The 12,099-nt window shown below is 40.1% G+C and overlaps 1 pseudogene; it reads left to right on the top strand.

Annotated features, from left to right (window-relative positions):
* The first annotated feature begins 5,779 nt into the window (after positions 1-5,779).
* On the top strand, positions 5,780-7,326 carry LOC138002993 (putative nuclease HARBI1; annotated as a pseudogene).
* Positions 7,327-12,099: the final 4,773 nt, after the last annotated feature.

The following is a 12,099-nucleotide window of genomic DNA, read 5'->3' as shown; positions in this document are numbered from 1 at the left end:
TAGCTATCATATTGCCAGCAGAAAGCTTGGCAAGAAGTTTGCTGTCTTTTAGTGTCACCGCACATTTCCCTACATCACAATCACATCACTACTCTTCTACTTGGTAATAAATAAGTCTGAATTCTCATTGACAACTCTGCACGTGGTGGTTTACGTTACGCATTCCATTTTTCTCCTAATCTACAAATCTACACCACACACAAACCTGGAGGCATATACAGCTTGTCAGTTGATCCCCTTAGACAAGAACCCAGGTGTCAGACTGATTGGTGTCGATGAGGTACGACGAAGGATCATTGGAAAAGCCATACTTTCAGTGATCAAACCAGATATCATGAGCTCTGCTGGAAATTTGCAACTCTGTGCTGGTCAAGCAGGTGGATGTGAAGCAGTTGTGCATACTATGACTGATATTTTTGACGAACAGGCTACTAATTCACTGCTCTTGGTGGATGCAGACAACTCCTTTAATTCACTCAATCTCCTACGTATGCCCACCAATGGCCATCTATATAAGGAACTGTTACAGTGTACCCTCCAGTTTATTTGTGCTCGGCAGAACCGAAATTTCATCATTAGAAGGGACTACACAGGGTGATCCCCTTGCAATGCCAGTTCATGCAATAGGCATAACTCCCCTTTTAGCATTGATAAGACCTCCTGCAACCGAAACCGATATATCAATTGAAGCATGTAGCCTTTGCAGATGATTTGGGGGGTGCTGGGGACCTGATTACTCTGCGACGCTGGTGGGACAGCATAGTGCTCTACGGTCCCAAGGTAGGATATAATCCAAATGCAGCAAAGGCAAGGCTAGTTGTTAAGCCACACACCGAAGTATGTGCACGAGAGTTATTTGAGGGAACCAACATTAACATGACAACAAAAGGAAGAAATATCTTGGTGGTTTTATTGGGAGCGAGAGTGGCAATGCTAAATATGCTGAGGAGCTACTCAGCTCGTGGTGTGAACAGCTGAAAGTACTGTCGAAGATAGCAAAGACAGAACCACAAGCTGCTTGTGCTGCGTTTCTGAGCGGGTTCAAACACAAACTGACCTACTATATTAGAACATTGCCCAACATCAAGCAACACTTCAGACAACTGGACGTACATGTGGATCAAGTGTTTATCCCAGCAATAACAGATGGCCATATATGCTCTGCTGACGAACGACTCCTGCTTTCATTACCTGCAAAGAAAGGCAGCTTAGCCATTCCTATCTTCTCTGGTACTGCGGACTCCGAGTTTTCCAGATCTAGAGCAGCCACAGAACAGCCGATAGAGGATATCAACAATCAAGATAGCACAGCACAGGTGGACAGCGAACTACTCAAGCACTCAAAACGAGACATCGTAAAGGGAAGGGAGAAACACAGTGAAGCCATCCTAGAGCAACTTCGTGCGAAGGTGAGCCCTGAACAACTGAGGACAAATGACCGAAGTACCTCCCGTCTGTATGTCCATGTGGCAAGAGATTCGATGTCAATCAAGCAATGTCGTGTATGAAAGGTGGGTTTGTCCATAGGAGGCATGACGAAGTGTGAGATTTGTTTGCATCGCTGCTCCAGGATGTATGCCATGATGTCGATGTCGAACCACATCTGCAGACCCTAACTGAAGAAATTCTTAGTAGCAGTACCAATTCAACAGATGAAGCCCGCCTGGATGTTAGTGCGCGAGGGTTTTGGCAAAGGGGGCAACATGCATTTTTTGATGTAAGAGTTTTTAATTCATTTGCAAAGAGCTTCCTAAACCAAAGACTTGAAACCACATTCACTTCCAACGAGAATGAGAAAAAGAGGCACTACAATCAGCGCATCATTGAGGTTGAGCATGGCTCCTTCAGCCCCCTCGTGTTTAGATCCTATGGCGGCAGTGGAAGGGAGGCTGAGTGCTTTTTAGCTGACATTGCGCACAAAGTATCTGAGAACAAACACATCAGCTACAGCAATGTAATTGGATGGCTCAGAGCCAAACTCTCCTTCAACCTACTAAGATCAGCTGTGCTATGCATAAGAGGTTCACGAGGACCCAGGCAGGAGTTTAATGTCGACGTTACCCAAGCAATAATCTCTGAAGCAACTATCTCTGAAGCAACTGGAAAGACCAGATGATAATAAAATAATAATAATTTATTGATTTCTGTAGCGCATTACTATGACACAATGATCTAATGCGCTTTACAATCTAATACTATCAAAAAGAATTACATGCATAATGATATTTACAATAAATAGTACAAATAATAGCCTAATATCGTAACAATGTAAAAAGAATTATTCTAAAAATGCTTGTTTAAAGAGATGGGTCTTGAGATCTGATTTAAAACTATAGATACTAACACAGTTCCTAAGAGTAGCCGGTAGATTGTTCCAAAGTTTCGGTGCTGCTACCGCAAAGGCGCAGTCCCCGAGTGTCTTATAGGTCCTGCGAGATGTATGTAATCCGTCAAGCATGATGCCTTCCTGGCTAAGTAAATTATATCTCCCCTGAGACCGGATACATACAAGGCAACTAATGTATTCTGGAGCCAGCCCGTGGATAGCTTTAAAAGCTATCAATAATATCTTGAATATTATGCGGTAATGGACAGGCAGCCGGTGTAATTGTCTTAACAATGGGGTTATGTGGCAGAACCTAGACTCTTTAAATATTAAGCGCTCTGCCTCGTTCTGTACCCTTTGCAGTTAGCGATCTGATATGCGGGAAGACCGTACAGAAGGCTATTACAATAGTCAACTTTACTCGTAACAAACACATGAATAAGTGTTTCTGTGGCTTCGTGTGATAGAAACTTCCTTATCTGCCTAATGTTATGAAGGTGGAAAAATGCTGGGCTACAGGTCTTAGTAACATGCATGGCCATAGTAAAGTTCTTATCAAAATATGAACCTAAGTTCCTCACAGACGTGGAGACAGCAACAGTCGCATCGCCAACCCTCAGATGGCTGATATTAGTTTTGGTAAGTTGTTGGCGCGTTCCTAACACCAAAAAATCTGTTTTTCCGTCATTAAGCATGAGACTATGTTGGCGTGCCCATGACTTTATATCTGCTACACAGTCCTGTATAACTTGAACTGCTTGCTCCTTGTTCACACAGCTTGAGGGACTGAAGGAAAGGTAGACTTGGAAGTCATCAGCAAAGGCATGCACCGCAACAGGGGCGTGGTTACTGACAATGTCAAATAGGCCACTCACGTATATATTCAAGAGCAGAGGGCCTAGGCAGGAACCCTGAGGAACTCTCGAGTTAAGTTGGTATGTCTGTGACCATGTACCATCCAGAATAATCTGCTGAGAATGACCTGAAAGATAAGAGCCAAGCCACGCAAGGACAGTACCCCCCACTCCCAGTTTACAGTGGACCAATCTAAGAAGCATGCTATGATTTACAGTGTCGAACATGGCACGGAAATTAAGTAACACGAGTAGAGTGACCTGCTGACTGTTCATATTAATTAGGATATTGTTACGCACTTTTAACAGTGCTGTCTCAGTGCTGTGGTGCTTTCGATAGGAGGAATGATGTAAAGGGTACAATCCATTTTCAAGCATATGTTTCTCTAGCTGGGTGGCAGCGGCAGATTCAGTGAGCTTTGAAACATATGCCAGGTTACTCACGGGGCACAAGTTTGCCTTTGTCTGGTCCAAACCCGCCTTTTTCAGAAGGGGTGTAACTAAAGCTTCCTTCCACTTCTCAGCGAAATGACCCGACTGAAGCAAGGTGTTGATCATAGCGATCAGTACAGGAGTCAGCTCATCAAGGCACTGAGTGACCAGAGTAGTTGGCATCGGATCCAGTGGGCAAGACTTCTTGTCTGCGCGACAAATCAGACCTAATAATAATTAACTGTATATACATATTACATATATATTTTCTTAATTTTAGTTGTACATAGATTGTTAAGTTTTTGAAATCCTTTTTAGGTGAAGTTTTAATAAAGTTTGCATTTGTATATTAAGAAGAAAAACATTACCTGAAAGCTGACTGTTGTAAATAAGTGTATTATCTCTTGCTCTATTTCTCTCAGCATGACGTTGCTTTTCATGGAAATTTTCTATTCTTCCCCTTCCTCTGCTTCTCCTGAGGATTTTGTCGTTTAAATTTCTCAAATTTATCTTCTCTGGTGTTCTTTTCTGCACTTTATCCCGTTGCTCGTCTCTAATATGATTTCCCGGCAGAAAAACGCGTAATGCCATATGCAACGCTGCCACTCGATTTCCCACCAAGGAAAATTGCATGAACACTCCCTTCCCCAGAGGCTGTCCTGCCTCCCCATCTCCACCCAGACAGTCTGTATGGGTGGATGTACATGATGTCAGTCTGTACGGTCGGACGTATGAGACGTCATAACCAAAATTTCTTGTATCGATAGATTTCCCACAGAATCTTACCCATGGTGCTCTGCTGGTTCGCTTTGTGCGCCTGAGCTCCGCTATTATGTAGTATACACGGCCACCTTGGGTGCTACCTTGGAGATAAGGGTCATCAATGTAACCTACGTTTCTGCAATGTTGGATACACTAGCCTATCATATGCCTCACAGCAGACCACAAGGTATCCATTCTAAAGTGATAGGATTCTGTGTAATGGTTAAGACCTTTCAAATTTATTTTCATCACACTTTTCTTCTTTCTTACGAAAGTATTTCAAATGAATTAAACTGGTGAGTGAGGATTAGGTTCAATTACTTCCAAACGCAAGAGGTTACTGACCACCTCATTAACAACCTCCTTACCTTGTGAATTAAATTTAATTTCAGGTCTTAGCCTGTTTTGATTGGGCACAGAGTGCTTTTCTAAATGACAATGTTGCAAAACTTGTGGGCCTGATGTGAATTTACACCACACAGGTGAAGAATGCTTATCATTCCTGCTGTGGGTCATCAATGTAACCTACGTTTCTGCAATGTTGGATACACTAGCCTATCATATGCCTCACAGCAGACCACAAGGTATCCATTCTAAAGTGATAGGATTCTGTGTAATGGTTAAGACCTTTCAAATTTATTTTCATCACACTTTTCTTCTTTCTTACGAAAGTATTTCAAATGAATTAAACTGGTGAGTGAGGATTAGGTTCAATTACTTCCAAACGCAAGAGGTTACTGACCACCTCATTAACAACCTCCTTACCTTGTGAATTAAATTTAATTTCAGGTCTTAGCCTGTTTTGATTGGGCACAGAGTGCTTTTCTAAATGACAATGTTGCAAAACTTGTGGGCCTGATGTGAATTTACACCACACAGGTGAAGAATGCTTATCATTCCTGCTGCAGAAACCTGAAGTCCATCTATTCAGGTTTTGCTTTTTTGCCTTCCCACTTCCTGGAATGGGAAGGGCTGCAGGGTTTGTTTGGCTTCTACACACTGTAGTTGTATGCTGAATATTGTCTTTGGTCAGCTTGGAGGTCAATCGATTATCGATTCGAATCAGAGATATCTTTCATAGTCTTATTGGCAGGTCATCTCCAAAAAGCTCCTCCATACTGGGATTTGATGCCTTGAATGTTCTCTTCTTCATTGTCTGACTCCCTGGCTACTACATATAATTCAGATTGCTGTTTCCAGCAATCCTCTTTCTCTTACCGGTTGCCTTCAAAGATAAGCGGGTCCAGAAGTCGAAATTTGTTCACTCTGACACCATTTAATGAGTGCAGAACAGTAACCATGCAGGACTTGATTTGTATGTGTGACAAGTCACGTAATTACTTATGAACTAATCAATATTCATGACAACTGTAACATGGTGCAAATGTGATTCCATGCACTCCAATTACCGTTGAAGTGCTTTTGTTTTAACCCTTTTCCCTTCTGGTTTATGGCTGTTTTATGACATTAGGGTTTTCTCTAGTGTCTTTAAAGAGTTTATTCATTTATTCTCTTTAAATCTGGAGTGAGAAAATAGTTTTTTCCGTTCCTCTTAAGTGGTTGCACCTGGCTGACATAGAGCTCCATTGCTGTCTTTCATCTTGTGGAAATGAAGATACCATGATTGATGTAGACGATTGACTTGAAAGTTTTTTTATAAGGCTTGATTCGGTAACCAACATTTGATTGCAACCAAACAAAATACAGACATCTTTCTTTAACCCAATCAGAAGCCAATTTTTCTTCTCTTCCAATCAGAGTCTTGATACACAATGAGAAGCCAAGCTCAGCTCTTCTTATGTTGGAGGGAGTTCTCTGGGTGAAGAATCAGCATTATTAGTGGATGCAAGAAGTCTGAGGTTGGGAAGTTGCAAGGGGACACAGTATCAATCAGGCCCCGGTTCTTGAAAAGCCGATTAATGCTAATCGAGGATTAAATCCTGATAATCGAGGAATAAAATTTATCCGTCAATTAGTTTCTGTTCCTGAAAGCACGATTAGTGCTATCCAAGGGATAAACTGAGGGTTAAATCTATTATTACACCGTTGTGATTATGCATACAAAAGCTAAGCACAACTTATCGGAATTGGTAGGCATGTTTACAAACATTGTTTCAAGATGGCCTGGGAGCACGCGTGACAGTTTTGTCTTCAACAACTCACACATTGGCCAGAAGTTGGAGAGTCAGCCCCACTCAATAGAAGATGGTTTGCTACTGGGAGATAGTGGGTATCCATGTAAACCATATCTCATGATCCCCTACCTTAACCCAACAACTGCAAAACAGGAGACCTAGAACAAAGCCCACACGGGTACAAGAGTGGCCATCGAACAAGCCTTTGGCTGGTGGAAGGGCCGTTTTCACCTGCTTCACTCTGAAGTGCGGATGAACCCTGAAAAGACCTGCTAATTGATTGGTGCTTGTGCAGTGCTACACAACATTGCATTGCTTCAGAATGAGGCAATTGATGGCCTTCTTTAGAATAAAGACCAGCCAGACATTGCTCCTTATCATGGCCCAGAAAATGGAAAGGCTGTGAGGACTATATTTGCAATACCTTTTTTTTAAATATTTTGCTGTCACATCAAACTGATTTCCCACTGTATTTCAATTTTGACTTCATAAAAAATATCTGTGACATGTAAAATTAAAAGGTCTGGACTAAGACTGATCTATAGTCATGTTCCATCATGATTGGTTAATATAGATTCAAAATTAAAATGGACCTTGGCAGGGATGGCACTAGGATTTTAACAATCTGGGTCCTGGGACCCACATGCCTGGTCAAATTGGGGTCCCAAAACCTTGATGACCTTTTCCTACGAAAAACTAGCTCTTTTGTTGCAAGAAAGAGTCACTGGTAAAATACCGATACTTTTAATAACTTCGTTTTACTTTTTTCTTAGACAGCATTAGCTTATGACATTGTATGTAACATACATTATTAAAGCATGTACACATCTTTTTAACAATGTGATATTGATTTTTGACGTATGAATAGCATAAGTGACTTCTTCAAGTCAAAGGTCTTGCGTCCAGGGACGCTTTAAAATTTTGAAGCTGCATTTTTTCAATTGTATTTGTGTAAAAATGCATGATTTCTGCATTAATGCAATCTGTGCTCGGTTTCTCAAATGAACTGTCATGAGGGCAATCTGAAGAATCAGGTTGAAAACAAATCAAGGAGTAATTTTTGAAGGGGAGAGGAACTGCCCTTAACTTGTGACAATCAACTTACAACAGTTCATTCAAAAAACCCAGCTCCATTTTTTTTCTCAGTGTTACCATAATCGGGCAACATCCACAAATCAACCTCACTGTAAGGTATGTAAGTTATAAGCCTAAGCCTCCTACTCCCAAAATTGGTGAAGCATTTGCCGGTACTGTCAAGGTAAAAAATGGAATGATACATTGTAATATTGATTTCATTCATATAAACTGTTTAATAAGAATTCAAAAGCCAAAATACAACTGAATTCAGTAGCTGCAAGGTCATTGTTTGAATGCCAGCCTTCAGGTGAGAAGGCATTATTTTGAAAGTTACCTGTAAGGATGGTACTCTTAGAAAACGTTTGGTGACAAAGGAAACGGGAAAAATGAGGGACACAAAACACATCGTGTATGCTTGAAGCTTACAGAAGGTCCAGAGGTCGAAATTTTTTCACTCTGACACCATTTAATGAGTGCAGAACAGTAACCATGCATGACTTGATTTGTATGTGTGACAAGTCACGTAATTACTTATGAAGTAATCAATATTCATGACAACTGTAACATGGTGCAAATGTGATTCCATGCACTCCAATTACCGTTGAAGTGCTTTTGTTTTAACCCTTTTCCCTTCTGGGTTTTGGCTGTTGTATGACATTAGGGTTTTCTCTAGTGTCTTTAAAGAGTTTATTCATTTATCCTCTTTAAATCTGAAGTGAGAAAATAGTTTTTTCCGTTCCTCTTAAGTGGTTGCACCTGGCTGACATAGAGCTCCATTGCTGTCTTTCATCTTGTGGAAATGAAGATACGATGATTGACGTCATTAGACGTGGAAATAGATGATTGACTTGAAATTTTTTTCAACCAAACAAAATACACACATCTTTCTTTTGTGTAAAAATGCATGATTTCTGCATTAATGCAATCCGTGCTCGGTTTCTCAAATGAACTGTCATGAGGGCAATTTGAAGAAGCAGGTTGAAAACAAATCAAGTCGTAATTTTTGAAGCGGAGAGGAACTGCCCTTACTTGTGACAATCAACTTACAACAGTTCATTAAAAAAACCCAGCTGCATTTTTTTCTCAGTGTTACCATAATCGGGAAAGACCCACAAATCAACCTCACTGTAAAGTATGTAAGTTATATGCCTAAGCCTCCTACTCCCAAAATCGGTGAAGCATTTGCCGGTACTGTCAAGGTAAAAAATGGAGTGATACATTGTAATATTGATTTCATTATTCATATAAACTGTTTAATAAGAATTCAAAAGCCAAAATACAACTGAATTCAGTAGCTGCAAGGTCATTGTTTGAATGCCAGCCTTCAGGTGAGAAGGCATTATTTTGAAAGTTACCTGTAAGGATGGTACTCTTAGAAAACGTTTGGTGACAAAGAAAACGGGAAAAATGAGGGACACAAAACAAATCGTGTATGCTTGAAGCCTACTTTTGAAGAACTGACCATGTGTCGTCTGGATTCAGCTTCACCTTTAATTTAATTTAATGTAAAGTCAGCAGTGTGATTGATTGGCATTCTTTGTGAAGCCAGATTCATTTGTTACACTTAAAGTTGATCAAAGAATAAAAATTATTTACCTGTAACTTAACCTTAATTTGATCACAGGTTAAGACCACTAAACCATGCAGGTAAGGACAAACATATTTCCAGCAAGGTTTATTTATCATGGTACATTAACATAACAATAACCCCTTCCAATGGGTTTTGACAAAACACTGACCCCCCTCTTTCTGACTTACAGGCATTTCATTAGCAGTGCCTGCTTCTCTTCCCTGATAAGCAGTGCAAAATAAATTTAAGCATCATCAGGTAAGTTACCTGCTTCCATAAAAAAAACAAATAAAAGAAAAGAAAACAGTTTGAAGATAAACACAAGTGAGTGACATGCACACATCACATCACACAGAAACCAGAAGCTGCTCTGTCTGGAACTTAGAAGTTCCAGGTCATGCACCAATTTATTTTTTCTGATTGTCAAAATCAAGATGAGAGGAGGCTACCAAAAATGTAACAGCAAAACATCAAGTGATGCGAAATCAGGCCAAAAAATTAAAGAAATATTGACAAAATTAATGCGAAGATGGAGAATGGACAGAGGAGCCTAGAACCACTAAGCTCCATGGAGAACAACTTGCTGTGTAGTTTCTGATTGTTACTCAATTGTCGATTGTGTTCTTCCAACTGTTTCGTTTCCCCCTGTCTTTGCTGTTGTTATGGTATTTCAGAGAAACTTATAACATGCTTGATGATGCTTCAACTTATTTTTTGCTCATCCATCGGAGAAGAGAACCGAGATACTTGAGATGAAACAAGTCGGCAAGTAGAACCTCATTCAGGCCGAGTTTCGGCCATTTTTGAAATTTAGGTAAGCCACAATCTGCAACGAACTTGATTCAGCCTCAATGTACTTTTTAATTTTGTTATTTTCCAGTGCATTATAGAGGGGGACAGTGAGGGGTCAGTGTTTTTTCAAAGCCCCTCTCCAACACAATATCTAACAATAAGGTGTAAGTTGTCGATTGGACTTGCTGCTCTAAGAGCTGCACTTGTAGCGTCAGCTTCCTGTTTTTCAATAATAAATTCTCTCTCTGCAGACTAAGACAGTTATACTGCATTTGCAGCACATCTTCACTGCTCACACGCCTCTTTCCTGGCTTGGACATTTTCTCTGTGAGGGAGCCATCATATTGGTCATTTGGGTCACTTTTCATTTCACACTGGTCTTCTGCAAAATATTTTAATTTATCATTCGATGAATTTTGTCCTTCCTTTTCATTGGCGGAGAGCCCACCACGTGACCTGCAAATAACTGCCCACAAATAAGTGTTTTGCTGCAAATAATATTCTGCTCATGCGCAATTGAAATCACGCTCTTAGTTGATCTAAAGAACAGTGAGAATACAAAGAAAGGAACAAAATTTCAACGTATTTCGAAAGTATCTCAAGGAAAGAAAGGTAGACGAAGAGTCACTCATGTCATCGACGCGAAGGACAAGTTCGCGAATGCATATGTACTGAAGAGATTTTATGCTGAAGCCAGAAAAAAGAATGGCGAGCTTTACACCAAAGCTTCTCTTGTCGGGATACCTTTTAAAACTGTGAAATTCTTCAGCTTTGTTGATGCCTAGTGTTATTGAACGTTTGAATGTAAGTACAATTTGAAGTCTACAAATATAATTATGCTGAGAAGGAACCAATTGATTGGTGCCATTACTCGACTCTGCAAGGCAGCACAGGCTTACGGCTTCTCGGAAACAAAAACAAAAAACAAACTCGGTGATCGAATGATAAAACAATTATTGACCTCGGTTATCGCAAAATATTGTGATTTGTCAGTGTCTCGCAGATTAATTATTTGCCTCAGGCTTCGGCTTCGGAAAATAATTGATCTGCTCGTCACTGACAAATCACGATATTTTGCTCAACCTCGTCCAATAATTGTTAAATATTTTTAAGGGATAGTTTCTGTCATTTTCAAGGCTTAAAACATATCATTACATCACAGAGTACAAGGCATTACAAAACACTTGTCTGCTTTTCAAATGAAAGCATACTTTTGGCAAATTGAAACACCCTTAAAATGTTCCTGTGCAATTTAATTCAACAAATTAAGTCATCCTTGTTTGAACAAAAATGAATGTCTGTCTCCAAACTTGTGGGACACGAAACATTTTCGTAAAAGTGATGGCCAACACAAATTCAACAAACTAGATTTATTTTGTTTCAGATTTCATACTGAGTAAATGACAGCCGCCGGGTGTAATAGCTCCGAGTCACAGCGACTTTCACAAATTTGGCAAAAAGATTGACGACTACAGGCTTTTTCGACATATCAAACATAACAAATTATCTGCAAAATTTTGAAAGCTTACAAAAGTAAACCGTAGAAAACAAGGACCTCTCGGTTGCATTCAATTCAAGTAGAAAGTTGACTTGGCATTTCCTTGCTTTAAAAAAATGTCCAATAAACCATAAGCTTATTTAAAAGTCGAGTTACTTATCTTTTACTGTTTGCATCAGGCTTCACAAAAACTTTCCCTGTTAAAGAAATGGTAAACAAGTGTTAAACATGGCGGCCCGAAAACCACTTTCAAGGAAATCACACGACCGATGTTTATTTTGCAACAATAAAAATTTGCATACTACTTACCAGCTCGTTCATCGCCGCTGGTTTTCAAACCACGCAGGCTGGCAAAAGGGGTGTATCTTCGAACATTTCAATTTTTTGCTCGCTTTACTGCGAGGGTGGCTTTGGTTGTGCTCTCCTTTTTAAAGAACAAAAACTCCTTCTTTGAAGTAGAATGGAGATTTTTCCATTTGTCTTTCACTTCTTGCACTGTGCAGTTCGCCTGACCCGCCGCGTTGACGTCGTTCGTGATTTCTTCCCATATCTGATTTTTTCTCTTGTTCGTGACGCTGTTAATCAGCTTAGAGTGGATCGTTTCTAGATTTTTACGAACACTCTCTGGAATTACAGAAATTTCGTTCACAGAA

Source organism: Montipora foliosa, chromosome 5 (assembly GCF_036669935.1).
Source record: "Montipora foliosa isolate CH-2021 chromosome 5, ASM3666993v2, whole genome shotgun sequence".
Classification (NCBI taxonomy): domain Eukaryota; kingdom Metazoa; phylum Cnidaria; class Anthozoa; order Scleractinia; family Acroporidae; genus Montipora; species Montipora foliosa.
The sequence above is the reverse complement of the archived record's forward strand: the minus strand, read 5'-3'. Positions and strand labels throughout refer to the sequence as shown.